A 20,122-nucleotide genomic window follows, 5' to 3' on the forward strand; every position below is an offset into this window, starting at 1 on the left:
TTCAAATTATAGTAACCTGTTTATTACCAGCTTGCAAGGAGCTCCCTCTTAATGGGAGTCACCCTGAAAAAAGGGTAGGTACAAATTTTATAGAAGTGCAGAGGGACAGGTGTGCCAAAGGAGGGGATTGGTAGATTTAAACAAAAATCATACATGTATACTTCATTATAAGGGTTGGCAAAAGCAAGTGGGCAATAATTCACAGAAGCAGACTGTTTATGCTTTTAGCAATTAGGCAGGATAAGATGCATGCCATTGTTTTTGGTGGAGGTCTCTTGTCCTGTCATAAAGAGTTAAATTGGGCTGTAGTATGTCTGGGCCTTTTACTGTTCCCTGGGGATCCCACAGGCTTACTGGCTCCCTGGGAATACAGGTTTTGTCTACTTCAATCCCTCCTCTTATGAGTCAAACCCTTGACTCTTCTAACAAGCAATTTTACTGCCTGTAGTTGCGTACAAATGCAGGAAGTCAGGCAGTAAATCAACAGGGTACTATCAGAAAACCCAGTAACAGTAGGACAGGACCAGCTAAGGCTGTCAGAAGGGTAGTTAACCAGGGAGACAAGGAGAAAAGAATCGAATACCAGTTGGTAGATTGAGCACTTGCCTGTTCCCTGTCTTGAATCCTGCCTCTGAGTGAAGTGAGAGACTCCTGTATAACCCCAGAATGGTTAGCATAGAAGCAGCAAGATTTCCCCCAGGGCTACACAAAGGCCACCCTGCTTGAGGAAGAGAAGGTCCAGCCCTTACCTATTTTGAAGAACCATCTCTGCCAGAGATGACTGAGTTTTCTAGGAGAATTTTCCAATTCACTAAGATCAAAATCAATCTGTTAAGAGTCTGGAAATTCTGATTACCCTGCACTAGGGCAGCTGTACTCAAGGCAGTGGACCCTCCAATACCTAGGCGCACTGCCGGGAGCCATAAAAGACCACATTGACATGGTCCATGTGGGAACTGGGGACTGCAAAGCAGCCCCCAGGAAGGATGGAAATACCCACTGAAACCCTCCTAAGTGACTTTCATTATTAACATCCCCTTATTATTAGAATTGCTATGATTATTATTCTTACTTAGCCCCAGAAAAAATAGATGAGAGCAACATGCTTGCAGAATTAATATAGATGTCCTACTCTGTCCCCCTAAGATATTACTAGGAGAGCCCACTTACAAAATTAAACCTAAGGATCCTTATATACCTACTTAGATAGGACCCTCTTTCCTAGGCATAAAAACTTCTGGCAAATCTGTGCTCTGAATTTCCTAACCTATATCTGGGTCATGTTGATTCTACCCTTTGATCCTGCACTTAGCAACAATGTTTCACTGACTATCTCCCTAGGCTTCCTGTCTGTTGTTAGGTTCTATAGAAACATGTATGTTGAGAATAAAGCTGTGTGCCAAGTAGATGTATGATCATGAGGGTATAAAATAAAGCCAGGCCTCACCCAAGGTGGAGCAGTTTATCCTGTGAAACCTGTGCTGAGGATTAAATGCAAAAGCTGTGTCCCATCCATCATTTCCCCAACACTGTCCCACCTCCAAGACCCCATCCCCTGTGGGAGGCTGACCCACCTCACAGCAGCCCACTGGAATAGGAATGAGAATGGGCACCCTAAGAAACTTGGCAAAGCTAGAGAGGGGTCCCCCAGTCTGCATCCATTCAAAATGTTCCCTCCCCCAAAATAATAGTAAACCTAGGAAATAATATGGACCAGGATGCAAACCACTGGGATTCCCACAACATCCCATGATTTCAAGGTTTTGGGGGACAAACAGGGGCAATACCAGTAGTGCAGGTGAAACAGGGGGTACCTTCTATACCAAATACCTGAGGGATCAGAGTAGGAAGCACTGAACAAGAAGGTACCAGGAATGAGTGGCTAAAGTCTGACTCCAGGTCCAGAAAATAAGTGCCATTGCCCTGTAGATTCCCCAGATTGTGAATTGACTCTTGTCCCCAGTTATACTGGGTTTTGGCCTCATGGTCTGAGATTGAGGTGACACACAGAAGGTTGGGAGGGAGAGGAAATCACAGTCCCAATGGCCCAATGCCAATATAATAAAGGGCTGGGGGTTCAAACAGAGCCAACATTCAGATGTTGTCTGGGAGGCACTACTATTCAAGAAGGTGAAGACTATGGTGAGCATGTTGAGAGGGGATTGCTCTCCCCGAAGTGTCTTCCTGTGGCTGCAGTTGGGTGTGCCCAAGAGAGGGAACTGTGGTGGTGGGTGCCAGTTTGGATCCTGCAAGGATGCTGAAAAATATTTTTAAAAAAGAGAAAAATTCTTTATAAGTGATGACTTTTGGGGAGGAGTAAGAGGAAGGGGGGGTGGCTGTCAAAAGAAATTAGTTCAATAAAAATCTATTTTTAAAAGTCTTCCACAGTCTGGCTCCAGCCTACTTTTCTGGCCTTACTTTATATAATCCTTATTCATATTCTCCATGTTCCAACTAGATTGGATTTCTAACATACATATCTTGATGCCTCCTGCTTTGGAGCATTTATATAAGCCACCTATTCCTTAATACCTCATCTATATGCCCTCTTTATATCTACCTGTTTTTGAAATCCTGCTTTTCCTTTAGAGCTAAGTTCCCTGCCATGCAGATGAAGTTTTTTTTGCATGAGATCTTCTCTGTTCTTTTGGTTGAAAGTATTCTCTCCTCCAAATTTTTCTAGAGCTCCTTGCATCTCTTCTTTGTTTCTACCAAACTCTGTCTTGCATTTTATTTCTCTGCATACATGTTGTGTCTTCCTTCTATCCAATAAAGGCCATGGCCAACACACCAATTACTGACTGGTCCCTTGGCACCTAGGAGTGAGGGATTGGGTTGAAGATGACTTGATAGAAAGAACTTCATTTCTCAGGAGGTTATAAAAGCTAAAGAAGAGCTAGCCCTAGAGACGGGAGGTCCTAGGTTCAAATCTGGCCTCAGACACTTCCCAGTTGTGTGACCCTGGGCAAGTCCTTGACCCCCATTGCCTAGCCCTTCCCACTCTTCTGCCTTGGAGCCAATACACAGTATTGACTCAAAGGCGGAAGGTAAGGGTTTAATTAAAAAAAAAAGAAAAGAAAAGCTCTGCCATGTGCTCTTTTAAATATGTTGCTTTGGAATCTTTTCAGTCTCTCCTTTGTCCTTCTAGCAAAGAAGGGCAGGTCAGAGTACATATCCTATGGAGAGAGGTCAATGGGCTTGTCCAATTTCAGGGATTGTCTCTTTCCTGCAATGATGTGTGACCTGGTTAATGTAGACACTTGCTCCAATGAAGCATATCACATTCCATCCATGCCTTCTTGATCTTGTGTTATTCGGCTTCATGCCTGCCATGTTGTCTATAGCAGGTCTATCCAGTGTACCAAGGGTTTTTCATTAATTCTCTTAACACTGAGTAGATACTAATGGAGGACACAGGGCAGCTAAAGTAGTACAGTGGATAGAGTACCAGGCCTGGAGTCTGGAAGAGTCATCTTCCTGAGTTCAAATCTAGTCAGACCTATACTCGCTGTGTGACCCTGAGCAAAGCACTTTACCCAATTTATCTCGGTTTCCTCATCTGTAAAATGAGCTGGAGAAAGCAATGACAAATCAATCCAGTATCTCTGCCAAAAAAACCTGAATGGGGTCACAAAGAGTCAGATACAACTGAACAACAACAAATGAAGTCCACAGACCATTCTTTAATTACCTCTTGCTTTCACCACATGACCTGCTTACCTTCTTTGACTTCTCTGTGACATCCTTTATTGCCCAGAGGTATCAAACTTGCTGCCACAAGCGCAAAACTTCCCAGTAGGGCCTGAACCAGATTAAAATGTAATTGGGAAATGTTTAACAAAAAAAAAAATAAAAAAACTATAGATAAATTTAATTTGTGGCTTTCTACATTAAAATACCAGTGTCGAAGATCCCTTTGTATTTGAGTTTAATACCAGTGCTTTATACCACTTATAAGTTGTGCAGTTTTTGGTCTGAGGTATGTGGTAGCCATCTCCCACCCACCATGTCCCTATCCATTGCCATTTAGATATTTCTCAACTTTATGATTCACAATCATATAGCCTCCCTGGAAAAATGCTGCTGTTAAAAAGATGAATCTCCTTTAGGGACCACAGCTAATTCTATCAAAATGGTAAGATTTTTAGTAGAGGCTTGGGAATGGAAGTTTATCTAAAGATAGTTCTGGGTAAACGCAGATTTTTTTCTCACTCCTAAATCAGCCACGAAGTGGTAAATTCTGAGAGCCACAATAGCTCATCTAACTGTCCACAAAGCTGTGGGGCAGCTGTGATCTGTGTTAGTTGAAGAAATATCAGGGAGTTGAAGGCACAGATTGTTTGACAAATGGAAGCCAAGGAAACATAGATGTTCAATGTGTATGGCACCCCATGATCAAGGGTCATCTCTTTTGTTTTTTTATACTCTTACCTTCTGTCTTAGTATCACTTCTAAGGCAGAAGAGTGACACGGACTAGGCAATTGGGGTTCAGTGACTTGTCCCAAGATCACATCGCTAGGAAGTATCTGAAGCTAGATTTGAACCCAGGTCCTCCCAACTCCAGGCTCTATCCACTGAGTCATCTAGCTGCCTCTCAATGGTTATCTTGTAATTGTCATATCTAAAAATCACTATGAAGTGCTTCCCAACAATTCTGGTAATTCCTAGTGCATTATGAGCAATCACTTAAATACCAAAATGGAGTTCAAAGATACCCCCCCCCCACCCAATTTCACCTAGTCTATTAATTTCTTCTTTCTTTTTAAAATAAGTTTAACATAACCATTTTATATTTTGGCTTCTTAGCTCCCATCCCAGGCCTTAACCTCCCACTTCTAGATACTTGTGTTTTCCCCTCTAAGGCTGCCTTCTTATGTAGTCCATATTTATTTTGTGTGTGCTGATTTATGTCCACGTTGTTTCCTCCATTGGAATGTGAGTTCCTAGAGGGCAGGGACTGCTTTTGCCTTTCTCTGAATCTCCAGGGTTTAATATAATGCCTGGTACACAGTAGGCACTTACTAAATGGCTGTTGATTGATTGTAAGGAGACAGAATAGCGTTCTAGCAGGGCAAATCATTTAACATCCCTGAGGCTCAATTTCTTCATTTATAGAAGAGCAGTAATTGTAGCTTAAATGTGATAATGAGCAAAAAGTTATTGGAAAATTTTAAAGGGTAGATAAATATCATTTTATTTCAGATCATTAAATTAAAAAAAAGAGATATCTATCTAATGGACAGTCCATGCACTCCATTAACCTTTTCTGAAAATAGGAAGACAGCACAATGGAGCTTAGAGGTCTGGTCTTGGAATCAAGCAGACTTCTGATGAAGAAATGCCAGCTGTGGGACTATGGGCAAGCACTTTTTCTTAAGTTGTTAACTTTTTTTCTAGATTACATGTTGGTACAATTTTCAGTAATCATTTTTTAACATTTTATGATCCTGTTCTCTCCCTTCCTCATACACCTCCCCTGTCCCCAAATGGCAGGTAATATTATATTTTAATGAGGAACTGTCCTAGAGGGATGTTAGATGTTACAACCCACCTAGGAACTCCTCAGGGCCAATTAAGCACCGAACCCTTGGCTTATGGAAACAAAGTTTATTTTAATAAAAGGAATAAGGGAAACTGGTAGGTATGACCCTAACACTCTTCAAACTACCTCCAGCCAACTCCTAAGTCCCCTGCCCAAGGGGAGCCTTTGGTTTCTTCTCTGGGCCCTGCCTGCAGCTCCCTGCCCTGCCTAAAACCCTCTCCTAAAGCTATCTGACTTAACCTAATCTTCCCACCAGTAATTAATAAAGAAAGGGGAAACCCCTGGGTTTGGATGCTATATTAAGTAACCAAAGTTATAGATGGAAAGCTTTGGATTACCTTAGCCAAGAGGAATTCTGGCAGCTGGACCACTGGCAGATGATCTTTGGACTCAGGGAAAATTGATTTTCTCCAAATAAATCCTATACCTCGATGTCAAAGATTTCTCCACAAAATCCTGGCTACCCAGGGAGAATCTTTTAGAGCAAAACCCCTCCTTCAGCTTGATGGAAATGTAGGCAGAGAGACAAAACCCACTTCCAGCTCAGATGAAATCCAAGAAGGAAGTGAAGTTCAGTTATTTTCAGTTTTAGACTCCCACAATTCCTTTTCCTACCCAGAATCCTCTCCCAGGGTTTATCTCAAAATTCCCTTTTTTCAACTAACCCTAGAAAACCAGACCATCCCTAACTATATTCCTACATTATATTATATATAGAATCAATACTGGTATTGGTTCCAAGGTAGAAGAGTAGTAAGGGCTGGACAATGGGAGTTAGTGACTTGCCCAGGGTCACACATGTAGGTTGTATGTGCATTATCATATAATACATATTTCCATGTTCATCATGTTATGAAAAAAGACACATATCACTTACGATAGAGAAAAATTCGTGGTGGAAATAAAGTGAAGAATGGCATGTTTCAATCTGCATTCAGACTCTAGTCAGTTCCTTCTATGGTGGTGGGTAGTCTTTTTTGTCATGAGTTTCTTAGAGTTGTCCTGGATTCTTGCATTGCTGATAAAAGTTAAGTCATTCACAGTTGATCATCACACTGTTATTGTGTACAAAACTCTCCTGGTTCTGCTCGCTTCACATAAGTCTTTCCATGTTGTTTTGTGATCCTCTTGTTTGCCATTTTTTATGGCACAATAATATTCCATTGCAATCAAATACAACTTCTTCAGCCATTCCCCAATTTATGGACATGCCTCTTCAGTTTCCAGTTCTTTGCCACTCCAAAAAGAGATGCTATAAATATTTTTGTCCGAGTCAGTCCTTTTCCCTGCCTTTGATCCCTCTGGGATACAGATCTAGTAGTGGTATTGCTGGGTCAAAGGATATGCAGTTTTATGGCCCTCTGGGCATAGTTCCAAATTATTCTCCAGAAGAGTGAGCAACTCACTTACCTCTTAGTGCCCAGGTAACTCATCCAGCTCTCCAGGACTAGGTATTAGAGTTGAAATGTCAGTCTGCTTTCCCACTCCCGGGGGCTGCTAAAATCATAGACTTAGTCTGAAAATGTTGGATTCACCCACACTTCATTTTGTATGCTCTTCCTCCTTAGGTGGGGTGTCCCAAAAGTCTGGGTACAGTTTAAAGCTCTAATAGCTTAAAACTTCACTAAGGTTTTTGTGTAGTTTTGACACCGTATTATAAATGGTTACTGCAAGAAGCTTATATTCCAAGACCTGCTATGGATGGTTGAAAAGTAGAAATAAACATGCAGGTTAACCCCATATATATGTGTTCTCTCTCCTCACTCCTCATCTCTCTCTCTCTCTCTCCCTCTCTCTCTCTCTCTCTCTCTCTCTCTCTCTCTCTCTCTCTCTCTCTCACACACACACACACACACACACACATACATATTTTTAAAAAAAAAACCTTAAGTGAAAGCAGAAAAGACTACCCCAGGGCAGACCTCCAGTGCTTTTGCTGTTAACCAAAGGTAACTGGAAATCACAGAAAGTGAAATATATATATATATTTTTTTTAAAACACAAAAGTAAACATACATACATGCTAGATGGTACAGAGGATACCCAAGAAGATCTGAGTTCAAATGTGACCTCAGACACTTACTAGCTATATGACCCTGGATAAGTCACTTAACCTCTCTTTGCCTTAGTCCACTTGAGAAGAAAATGGAAAACCACTCCAGAATCTTTGCCAAGAAAATCTCATGAATAGTACTGGTGAGCTACGGTCCAAGGGGTCAAGAATAATTAGACACAGGAGAGCTAAAAGGCTCAGTGGATAGAGAGCCAGGCCTAGAGACAGGAGGTCCTGGGTTCAAAACTGACACCAGACATGATACCAGCTGTGTGATCCTGGGCAAGTCACTTAACCCCCATTGCCTAGCCCTTATTGCTCTTCTACTTTGGAACTGATACTTAATGTTGACTGTCTTTTGTCAACAACAGAAGGTAAGGATGGTTTTGTTTTGTTTTGTTTTTTAAAGAAGAACTGGACATGATTAAATGATTGAATAGCAACATGTATATACACATATATATGTATATGTATATGTAATATATTAATATACAAGTATAATTATATGTGTATACAATTTCATAGACCTTCAAGTTTAGAATATATTTATATATCATTTTACATGTACATGCATGTATATGTGTTTGTGCATGTGTGTCTATATATGTTCACACATATTTTGACAACTGTATTTTTATATAATTGGTCTACTTTGAAATCCTTTGTATTTTATTTAGACATTTAAAAACTTAATCCTGAAAAGGACTCCATTGGCTTTCCCAAAGGGATCCATAACACAAAAAGTTATTAGTCTAAATTGATCTCATCTAACTCTTTCAGTTTACAGAGGAGAAAACCAAGGCTTGGAGTAAAGTGACTTGTCCAAGCTGATCTCCCCAGGGAAAGTAATGGACCTGAATAATTTTTAAACAGGAAAATCTACCCTGGAAAACTGAGGATTAACCCAATCAGTTATTAAGCTAAAGCCTGACAACTGTTTTCATCTGGTTAAGACAGCTGTATTTACAGAGACATTTCAGAATTATGGTAAATGGGGAAGTCCATGCCTGTGTTTCCTCATATTCTGCCAGTCTGGGCTAAATGCCAGCTCCCGTTTGGTGTGACAGGCTGAGGAAACCAGCAGCTGAGGAATGAGTCACAATGTGCCAAAGAGAATCAAATACCAGGAGACAATGTTCTGGTTGGAAGAGGAGGGAGCAGTTAGTCTTCATGAAAACTAAATGACTGGTTTTACTTTTAAAGTGTATTAAAACAGAACAACTTATACAATCACTGCAATATAATAAAGGAAAACAGCTTTGAAAGATGAAATCTTTGATCAATGAAGTGACCAAATGTGACTCCAGGGGATAGATGGTGGCTGCCATTTCCCATCACTTGGCAAGAGGAGAAGAGATGAACTAGAAGTTCACATTTTTAGACATGGCCAATGTGAATGTGTTTTATTTGATTATATCTATTTATTTGTACAAGAGAAGGCTTATTTTTGTGGACGATAATTAGGGGATGAAGAGTAATAGAGATAAAAAAGGGAGTCAATGAAATGTTTAAAAATACACAAAAGATGGCCTCAGACACTTCCTAGCTGTGTGACCCTGGGCAAGTCACTTAAGCCCCATTGCCTACCACTCTTCTGCCTTGGAACCAGTATGCAGCATTGATTCTAAGATGGAAGGTAAGGGTTTTAAAAAAATACACAAAAGAGAGGAGTAAGAAATTTAGGAGTCAGACAAGTTAGGGCAATATTGATAATACTATGCTAAATTTAATGTATATATATTTTTAAAATGGATATCACAGAGATACCACACAGTTTCATATACAAGTCTCTTTTTCTGATCTTCATTATATATGGAACTGTTCATGTTGGCTGATGTTTCTTCTAGTCCCAGTGATCTCACATGGCATTTCTCTGTACACTAATCTTTCCCTATTTTTAGGGGCAAATGCCCTTTCCCCTCTTCCCCTATATTATTTCCCTTGTTCACATTCTTCATTTTTACAATTTTTAGTATCAATGGCTTTAAATTCTTTTTTGAAACCTTATCATCCTTGATCTTGTGCCTTGACTACTCCAGATTCTTTTTCAGATTGCTTCTGAATTCTCTTTTCTTCCCTGGTTTAAGACAACTCCCTCTCTTGGTTCTCTTGTTCCTCTAGCCTCATTCTCTGTTTCCTTGGCTCTTTCTCATACTTTCCCCCATTCCTTTAAGCAGACCATTGCCTAGGGTTTTCTTCTTCATCTGTGTTCTCTTCCTTGGGAATCTATTAATTCACATAGCTTCAGCCATCACCTCATTAAAAAAAAATTCTTAAAACCCTTACCTTCTGCTTTAGAATAGAAACTAAATTTTGGTTCCAAGGCAGAAGAATAAGGACTAGGCAATTGGGGTTAAGTGACTTGCCCAGAGTCACCTAGCTAGGAAGTGTCTGAGGTCAGATTTGAACCCACCTCCCATCTCTAGATCTGAATTTCTATCCACTGAGCTACCTAGCTGTCCCCCATAGAGTCTTTAAACATGGATAAAAATATACTTCTCATACTTGCACTCTCTCTTCCCTAGTCCTCCACCTGCCTCCTTCCCCACAGCTGCTACCACCTAGCCTTCCCCTCTAAGCTTACCTTCTTTGTATCCTGAATGCCCCTTGTCTGTGCCTCCTGATATATATGTTGAATCACCATGTAAAATGTGAGCTTCTTAAAGGCAGGGACCTTTGTGTCCCCAGCTCTCAATACAAAACCAGGCACCCAAATGTTTAATAAATGCTCTTTGTCATCAGTCTATCACATAAGTAGAGGAGTCTGGAAGATCCACCTTGGAGTATGGAGCCGCTACATGAGCAGTCCAATGTTCCATAACTTCAGTGGCAAGATTTGAACCAAGCTCTTTGGGAAAGCTTAAGGGCAAGCCCTCTAGCAGTTCTGCCAAGCAAACTGTGCTTGATTTGATAAATGGTGTAGACAGTTCCCACTCTGCTTGTGGTAATTCATGCTGATACTCATGGGTACCATCAGCATACCATATATATACACATATATGTATATATATACACACACACACACATACACATACAGTCATCCCTCACTATATTGCAGTTCACTTATCATGGCTTTACACACACTGTATTGATGGGTTTAAAAAAAAATCCAATTCTATATCACAGTTTCTGCTATATTGCGGGATTTTGTGGATGAATACCATACTGTACACAATGGAAATGCAGTACGCCACTACCACTTGCTCAAGTTTGCCAACTTGAGATTGTACACAGCACACTATTGGCTGATGGAATTAAGGTGACCAACCACAGTGCTGTGTTCTATATCCTGAGTCCTGATTGGCTTGGTGTTTATAAGAGTGTGGGAAAGGTTAATAAGAATGTGGAAAAGGTTTATAGGAGAGTGGGAATGATTTATAAAGCTTTAAAATAGATATAAATAATAAAATAAATATAATGCTGCCACTTCGGGAATTTTCACCTATCACGGGAGTCTCTGGAACATAACTCCCGTGATAGGTGAGGGATCGCTGTACACACACACACATACACACAGAGTCTATTGTGCTTTCATGGACTTTACCTGCCTACCCACTGACCATGAGCTCCTCTAGGGAGGAGAACCTTACAAAAGGCTTTCCTAGCCATTGCCTCATTTCAGTTTCCCACAACTCTGGAAAGGTGGGGAGCCTGGAAAGTGCTGGGCTTAGCTGAATCAGGAAAATCCATGTCCCAGGTCCTGCCTCAGATGTTTAGCAGGCTGGTGGCCTGAGCAAAGGCCTCAGTTTTCTCATCTGTAAAATGAGGATCGTAAGATCTGTATGACTTTCCATACATTCCTCCTCACCCCAGGCTTCTCTTGTAATAAGAAACAAGAGTTAAGTAAATAAAACCAACACACTGGTCCACATGGCTGCTTGTTCCTAAGCCATGACACCTGAAGCTGTTTCTACAGTAACAAGGCTTGCAAGTCCCTGAAAGGGAACCCTCTAAAGCATCTGCTTTGCCTAGACAGCTGGACTTATGCTTGTGTACTTCCTGGCCTGCCACCGAATGTGTCCAAAGCTGTCTCTGGGTGTTTACAGAGCCCTGGGCAGGTGTTAGTCACGGCAAAGAGCAGATGGTGGTATCTTTCAGAGAGAAAGAGGATGAAAACAACAACCTGCTTTGGTGGAAATGGCTGGGGCTCTATCCCCAACTCAGGCACTGCCTTTTATTTTTTTAACCCTTACCTTCTGTCTTAGAATCAATACTAAGTATTAGTTCCAATGCAGAAGAGCAGTCAGGGCTAGGCAATGGGGGTTGAGTGATTTGCTCGGAGTCACACAGCCAAGAAGTGCCTTAGATCACATCTGAACCCAGGACTTCATCTCTAGGTCTGGCTCTCAATGCACTGAGCCACCCAGCTGCCCCTTTGACTTTTTACTCTAAATCTATTCCGTGGATAGTAGAAGTGAGGTTTTCCTTTGAATTGAGGTTTTTCAAGATTCAAAACTTGGCCAGCTCAGATGTTTCCTTCAGAAATTCTCAGAGCCTTCTCAGAGCTCTACCACTAACAGTCAAGGCAGGTAATAAGGATTTTGAGGCATTTAAGCCTATTGAAGAAGAAAATCCATTGTGGAAATCATCTCAAACCTGGAAAGAAAAAGCTGCCCCTTTCCTAGAGTTGGGCACTTCAACTTATCTAAAGTAAATGCAGGAATCCCTTAACTTGTGCTTGAACTCACAGCTCGGGTCCCTCAACCCCTACTAGTGTGTTGTCCACTCACAATAGGCACAACTAGCTCATAGCAAAGGCACTTAGGAAAATGGAACTGAAAGAATGCCAGCTAGAAAACATTTCCCTCAATCTCATTCTTCATTAATACACACAGCATGTATGGGAAGAATGGCCTAAGACTTAAGAGTACAATGTAGCAAACAGATAAAGAACTGGAGGCTCAAAGCCCTTTCTGTAGCCCATGTCTAGGTTTCCAGGACTGGATCTCTCTTGAGTCCTTCTCTGCTGACACAGGTAGATTGCTTCTGATCTAGCATGTCTGTCCCTCTGTACCCAGGTTTGCCTCAATTGTACCTGAACTCTTTTATTCTAAACACTCCAACTGCTGTGGAGTGTATCTCCTTTATTTATTTATTTAAACCCATACCTTCCGTCTTGGAGTCAACTTGGAGTCAATACTGTGTATTGACTCCAAGGCAGAAGAGCAGTATGGGCTAGGCAATAGGGGGTTAAGTGACTTGCCTAGGGTCACACAGCTGGGAAGTGTCTGAGGTCAGATTTGAACCTAGGACCTCCCATCTCTAGGCCTGGCTCTCAATCCACTGAACCACGCAGTCCCGCCCCCCCTCGAGTATATCTCCTTTAGGGCTCCTGGAAACTATGGCTAATGAGGACAGGAGTAAGAAAAAATTCCTTCATTCTCCTCCTCCCAAATAAGCTTCATAATTTAAATATTGTTTTAATTGCTTTAAATGGCACTAAAACATCTGAGATATACAGTATCTGTTCATTGTTTATATATATTGGGTATCAAACCTTTATCAGAGAAACTTGAAACAAAGAATTTTTGCCTATCAACATTTAACTTTCTTTTTTAAATTTCTTTTTTATTTTAAAATATTTTCCCATGGTTTCCATGATTCGTTTTCTTTTCCTTCCCTCTTCCTTCCCCCCTTCCCAGAACCAATAGCAACATTTAATTTTCAAAACGGTATTATCTTTCATTCTTTTTGTGCTTTGGTTTTTGTCTGTGAGCTTTAAAAAATGCATCAATGATGCTCTTTTCTGTTTACTTTTCAAACCCTTACCTTCTATCTTAGAATTGATACTGAGCATCAATGTCTGAGGCCACATTTGAACCCAGTTCCACCCAACTCCAACCCTGGCTTTCTATTCACTGAGGCACCTAGCTGCTCCTCTATTTATTTTTATAATTTTATCCCTTGTTCCTTCTACTCTCTCTGCCTCCTCCCATTAGGAAAAAAAGAAAACTATTGGAAGAAGTTTCCACACTGGCGGAAAATGTGTGTCTTATTCAGCATTTTGAGTTCGTCAGCTTTCTATTGCACTGATCAGAGGTCTTGAGTTGTTTGTATTTATAATGCTGTATTTATAGTTATCGTAATGTAATGATGAATTATTGTCTGGGTTTGACTCACTTCACTCTTATCAGTTCAATTCAATTCAATGAACACATTAAGTGCCTACTCTGTGCTAGGCACTATGCTAAGCACCGGAGATAAAAACAAGAAAAAAGATAGCTCAGTTATGGAGTCCCATACAATTTAATGGGGAAAGTCAACACACAAAATGAAACTGGAAAGCAGTTAGAGGGTGTGAGTGGATGACACCAGATGGGACCTGGTATAGGGGTATCTTTGTAAAAGAAGTTGAAACCAAGCAGAGCTTCAGAGGGAAAGAATCTGGAACTCAAAATTTAAAAAGAAAACAATGTCTAAAAATAAATAAAAAGAGGACAGCTGGATGGTTCAGTAGATTGAGAGCTAGACCTAGAGATAGGAGGTCTCGGGTTCAAATCTGACCTCAGACACTTCCTAGCTGTGTGACTCTGGGCAAGTCACTTGACCCCCATTGCCTAGCCCTTACCATTCTTATGCCTTGTAACCAACACTTAGTGTTGATTCTAAGACAGAAGGTAAGGGCTTTAAAAACTAACTAAATAAATAAAACAAAAACCCTACTGTTCTTATCCTTTGACCATTTATCTAATAGAAAATGACTCTTGTTTTAATACATTTGAATCAGTTCTATATATAGAAGTATGATTCCTTCCTGAAAGAAATTTTCTGTAAAGATTTTCCCCAGTTAACTGTTTCCCTTCACTGGCATTTTTTTGTACAAAAACTTTAAAATTTTATATGTGTAATGACCATCTGGCAAGGCTTGGACCAGCTCCTTTTCAGAGGAGTCCAATGTCAACACTTACACTAATACTTCAATGGAAATATGAATATGAGGGAATCTGGTTAAATGCATGTTGGAAAATCTGACTTGGGTTTGAGGAATGAAAAAGGCCCCAAATATGTGGAAGCTTCCCACCTTGATATCATGGATATTTTCTTCCATAGGGGATCTGGAAGGTACAGATATGCCAAATGCCGCATAACATCATGAAAAGCAAAGAGACCTGCATTTTCATGAAGTGGAATGTGAGAATCATAGTAGAATGGGCTGTTTGAGTGAAGTCAGATCAGGGAGCTGCTATGGGAAAGATCAAACTAATAGCAAATTAGAAGACTAAAGAGAAGACCCTGAATAATTCTACAGCTTTGACCTTGCCCATCCAAACCAGCCCTGAAGCTGAAAAAATGGGAAAAAAACCCAAAAGGACAAAGGTTTATCGCCTTCATTTTCACCATTTCCTAACACAAATTTAACTACTACAAAACAGAGCCCACAATGTGGAGTCCAAAAGAGCCCAGAAGCCATCTTAGCCAGCAAACATGAACATAATGGTTAAGAACACAAACTCATGATCCTAGCTTTTAGAATAAGAACTCACTCTTCAAAAAGAACTTCTGGGAAAATTGGAAAGCAGTATGGCAGAAGCTAGGTATGGACCAATATCTCACACCCTTTGTCAAGATAAGGTCAAAATGGATATATGATTTAGATATAAAGAGGGATGCCATAACTAAATTAGGGGAACACAGAATAGTTTACCTGGCAGATCTTGGGAAAAGAGAAGAATTTATGGACAAACAAGAGATAGTGAGTATTATAAGATATAAAATGAATGATTTTGATGATATTAAATTAAAAATCTTTTGTACTAACGAAACTAATCTAACCAAGATTAGAAGAGAAACAACAAACTGGGGAAAAAAATTTTTTTGTGATAAGTGTCTCTAATAAAAGTCTAATTTCTCAAAATATTAAAGAACTAAGTGAAATTTATAAGAATACAAGCCATTCTCCAATTGACAAATGGTCAAAGGATATGAAAAAGCAATTTTCAGATGAAGAAATCAAAGCCATCAATAATTATATTTTAAAATGTTCTTAATCACTCTTGACTAGAGAGATGCAAATTAAAACAATGGTGAGGTACCACCTCACATCTATCAGATTAGTATGGCAGGTAAGTGATAAATATTGGAGAGGATGTGACAAAATTGGGACACTAATGCATCGTAGGTGGAATTGGTGGAGTTGTGAACTGATCCAACCATTCTGGGAGGGCTATAAAACTAAGAACATCCTTTGACCTAGTATACTACTGGGTCTATATGCCAAAGAGATACTAAAAAAGGGGAAAGTCCTTCCCTGTGTAAGAATATTTATAGCACTTTTTGTAGTAGCAAAGAATTTAAAATTGAGGGAATATCCATCATATGGGGAATAACTGAACAAATTGTGGTACATGTTGGTGATAGAATACTATTGTGCTATAAGAAATGATAAGCAGGATGATTTCAGAAAAAGCTGGAAAATCTGCAGGAACTGATGCAGAGAGGAATAAACAGAACTGAGAGAACATTGTATACAGCAACAGCAATATTGTATGATGATTATCTGTGAAAACTTGGCTACTCTCAGCAATGCAATGATCTGGGACAATTCTATCCACCTCTAAAGAAAGAATTGTTGGAGTCATCTTTCACATCAGTGTATTTTTGGTAACGTTTATTAAGCATCTAATACATGCCAGGCCCTGTGATACTCTCTGGGGGATTCATATAAAGGCAAAAATATGGTCCCTGCTCTTAAAAAGCTCATATTCAAATGGGGGAAGCAACATGGAAAAAAAAATTTATGTAGAAGATAAGACAGTGTAAATAAAAAGCAATCTCAGAGGGAAGATACTAGCAGGGGGAGTGACAAGGGTATATTTCCTGCAGAAGGTGGGATTTGCTTTGAGTCTTAAAGGAACTGGGAAATCCAGGAAATGGAGGCAGGGAGAGAAAAAATTTCAGGCCTGGAAGGTGTCAAGTGCAAGAAACAGGAAGGTAAGTGGTTCCTATGAGATGCCTTTTATTATCTTTTGACGTAACCTTTTGCAAGAAAAAAAGTCCACATCTTTTTTTTTTCAGGATAGAAAATAGATCTGCTTATATATAACGCCAGAATATTCTCTAGAGGAGTCTTATCACATGGGTAGCAGGTTTCTGTTGTTCAGTTGTGTCCAATTTTTTGTGATTCCATTTGTGGTTATCTTGGTAAAGATTCTGTGCTATTTCCTTTTCCAGCTCATTTTACAGATGAGCAAACTGAGGCAAACAAGGTTAAGTAATTTGTCCATAACCACACAGCTAGTAAATGTCTGAGAAGCTGGATTTGAACTCAGGAAGATGAGTTTTCCTCTCTTCAGGCTGGCCTGTGCTCTATCTATTGCATTACCTAGCTATGCATAGGCAGCAAATAACACCTACATTTACTGAAGTTCAGAGATAATAGGATCAAAGGACTACAGAGACTGTCCTGTTGAACTCTCTCATTTCTTAGAGTAGGAAGTTGAAGCCTATGGGGTTTGCCATGGACCTGAAAAATATCTCATACAAGATCCAAATAGAAAAGGAACTCTCTCCTATTCCCTATTGATGGAGAAATACTTCAAATGTTCTTGTTTATGGATGATATTGTTGATTGTATAAAACCCTAGATTTCCAAGGGTCTCCTCAATTAGATGTATGATTCTTGAAGAGTGCAACCTAACAAATCATTATATAAATATTTAATTGTATCATTATATAATACATATTATTGATATAATTATATTAATTATAAAATAATTGGTATTTAATTAATAATAAACATTATATGCTATGTTATATAAATCATTATATTATATTAGAACAACTAAATGGATGAAAAATGCTACTTGTCCAGACTAGGCTATGAAGTTGGATGGTTAGTCCATTTGACTTAGTACATTTATAGGAGACAGTCTCTGCAGATGCAGAATTAATTAGAAGGAATAGGAGGAAGAGAGTAGAGGGGACTGGCACAAATTTGGGAAATTGTTCAATGCTTTTTGACAACTCCTAGCAGCTGCTCAGGGAAAAGGCCCATCTTTTAAAAAATACGCAAATGTCCTCTTAGCCATATTGTTGTGAATTTTGGAATCACACAATCTCTGAAGAATCAAAATTTTGTGCAAAGGATAGGTATAACAGGCAGCTAAGTGATGCAATGGATAGAACACTGGACCTGGCCTAGAGTCAGGAAGACTTGAGTTGAACCTGCCCCAGATACTACTAGCTATAGAACCCTGGGCAAATTACTTAACCACCAGTGGCTTGGTTTCCTCATCTGTAAAATGGGGATAATAATAGCAACTACCTCAGAGGCTTGTTGTGAAGATAAAATGAGATATTTGTAAAGCCCACTCTAAATCTTCAAGTGCTATATGAATGCTATTATGATTTAGGCTACAACATTTCTAAAATGATGCCCACAAGGGGAAAAAAGGTATATCATTGGGGAGACAGATGATAAGAAGAGGAGGTGGGCTGGAAACAGAGTGAGGAATAGATAGTCTGAGCACTGTCCTGGTACCCATGAAATAGATGAGGACTTAGAGGCATGTCTATAGCACTTGGGATGGACCTTCTATGGAGAATTAATTAAAAATGTAGAAAATGACATTTAGGGTGACCAGTCATGGGTGGTTTGCAATCTGTGCTGATAGAAGGAACATGGTTTTGCTAACGTTATTGAGGAAGGAAAGAAGGAATTGAAGTATTAGAGAAGCTGCAGATTATCACTTAGTTTCACTTAGATGGTTAAGGCTACAGTTTGTTTACTTAGATCATCTTAAAGAGGTGTCCAACTTGGGGCTCTGCTGCCCCCAAACACCAGATTGAAATGTAATAGGGAAATGCTTAACAAAGTAAATTAATATATAGTATAACACAGATAATATTAACTTATGCTTTTCTAGGTTAATATGTGATTACAAGTACTCATTTCTGCTTTAGGTATCAAATTTAAATATAAATGAGGGTGACTAAACCATACATAAATATCCCTGCAGTTGCATATTTGTTTTAAAATGTGATTGAATTTAGTATATGATGGTGATGGAATATTATTGTGCTATAAGAAATGATAAGCAGGAAGATTTCAGAAAAACTTGGAAAGACTTGTATGAACTGATGCAGAGTAAGGTGAGCAGAACCAGAAGAACATTGTACACAATAATAACAATTTTGTATACTGATTGACTGTGAAAGACTTGGGTATTCTCAGCAATACAATGATCCAGAATAATTCTGAAGGACTTACAGAGAAAGAACTGTTGGAGGCAGAATCCAGCTCAGAGCATATTACTTTTCACTTTAGTTTGTGCTTTTATTTGGGGGGCTTGGTTTTATATTAATAGTCTCTTACAACAATGGCCAATATGGAAGTATGTTTGGCATGTTGATATATGTATAACCCAAATCAAATTGCTCTCCACCTCTGGGAGAGAGGAGGAAAGAAAGGAAAGAAGACAATTTGGATCTTATAATTTTGAAAAATGTATGTTAAAAATTATTACATGTAATTGGAAAAACAAAATATTTTTATAAAGATAAAATATAATACTATTTGTTTTGTTGCCTTCTTATTTATTTGGATAAAGACTCTCAATTACATTTTAATCTGGTTCAGGCAATCGTGGAGTTTTGCAGTGGCATGTAAACTGTGGTCCATGTGTTTGATACTTATGGCTAGGAAATGCATTCATTCTAATACACATTTATTAATCACCTACTATGTTCCAGGCACTGGAGATGTGAAAAGAGGCAAAGGACACTCCCTGTTCTCAAAGACCTTATAAGTTAATGGAGGAAATGTTGGTTGTCTCTCGAACCGAGGATGACGATTGTCTTTGTGCATTTTTGTGCACAAAGACACTTGTGCATGAAGATTTAAGTGGAAAAGTCGATGCACAGAGACAGTCCCACTCTCTCAGCGTTAGAAGCCTGGGTCCAGTGGCACGAAAAGTCGTTACACCTGGAGACTTCCTCAGCTGTATTGGATGGCCGTGTTGTCTTTTGTGCTCCAACACGCCCTAAGCACTCCACAGTGCCTTGCTGCATTGCCATCTCAGCCGTTGAACCTTCTTGTTGGTTTCTTCCGTCTGTTCCGCCGAAGCAGTCTTCACATGCTGGGTGAGCAAAGCCCTGGTTCACCAGGGGTCAATGACCCGATGGCTACCCTCACAAGGTTTAGCCGGCCTGTCGAAGCCGTTGCCCGGGGTGTGGCCGCTGCCGCATGCTAGCAGCTACTGGGAGCCACAAGTGAGAGCTGAGTGTCAGGTGAGGGTCAGTGGCTGGAGAGCTGCCCAAGAAGGGCACGACAAGCCCTCCATACCAGAGATACTACCCCTCCCTGAGCACCCCATACACCCCAATGGAGGAAATAGCATGCCACAAATATATGTAAAATCAATCTACATACTAGATAGATAGGAAATTATTTTAAAAAAGGAAAGCACTGGAATTAATTAGGGGTTAGGGAATGTTTTCTGTAGTTCTGTGATCCTGTGAGTTACTTCAGGCTGGTAATTTAAACCAAGGTCATCTAGCTCGTGAGTGGTCAAATTAATCCCAGCAG

General features: G+C 39.8%; 1 long non-coding RNA gene across 1 annotated transcript; it reads right to left on the bottom strand.

Moving 5' to 3' along the window:
* LOC103098763 (uncharacterized) lies at nt 1-19,911 on the bottom strand. Its single transcript, XR_008917428.1, has 2 exons — nt 5,882-19,911; nt 1-3,802 (listed from the first exon to the last, which is right to left on the bottom strand). It is a non-coding gene; the product is annotated as an uncharacterized LOC103098763 (long non-coding RNA).
* Nucleotides 19,912-20,122: the final 211 nt, after the last annotated feature.

Source organism: Monodelphis domestica, chromosome 3 (assembly GCF_027887165.1).
Source record: "Monodelphis domestica isolate mMonDom1 chromosome 3, mMonDom1.pri, whole genome shotgun sequence".
In the NCBI taxonomy this organism is placed as follows: domain Eukaryota; kingdom Metazoa; phylum Chordata; class Mammalia; order Didelphimorphia; family Didelphidae; genus Monodelphis; species Monodelphis domestica.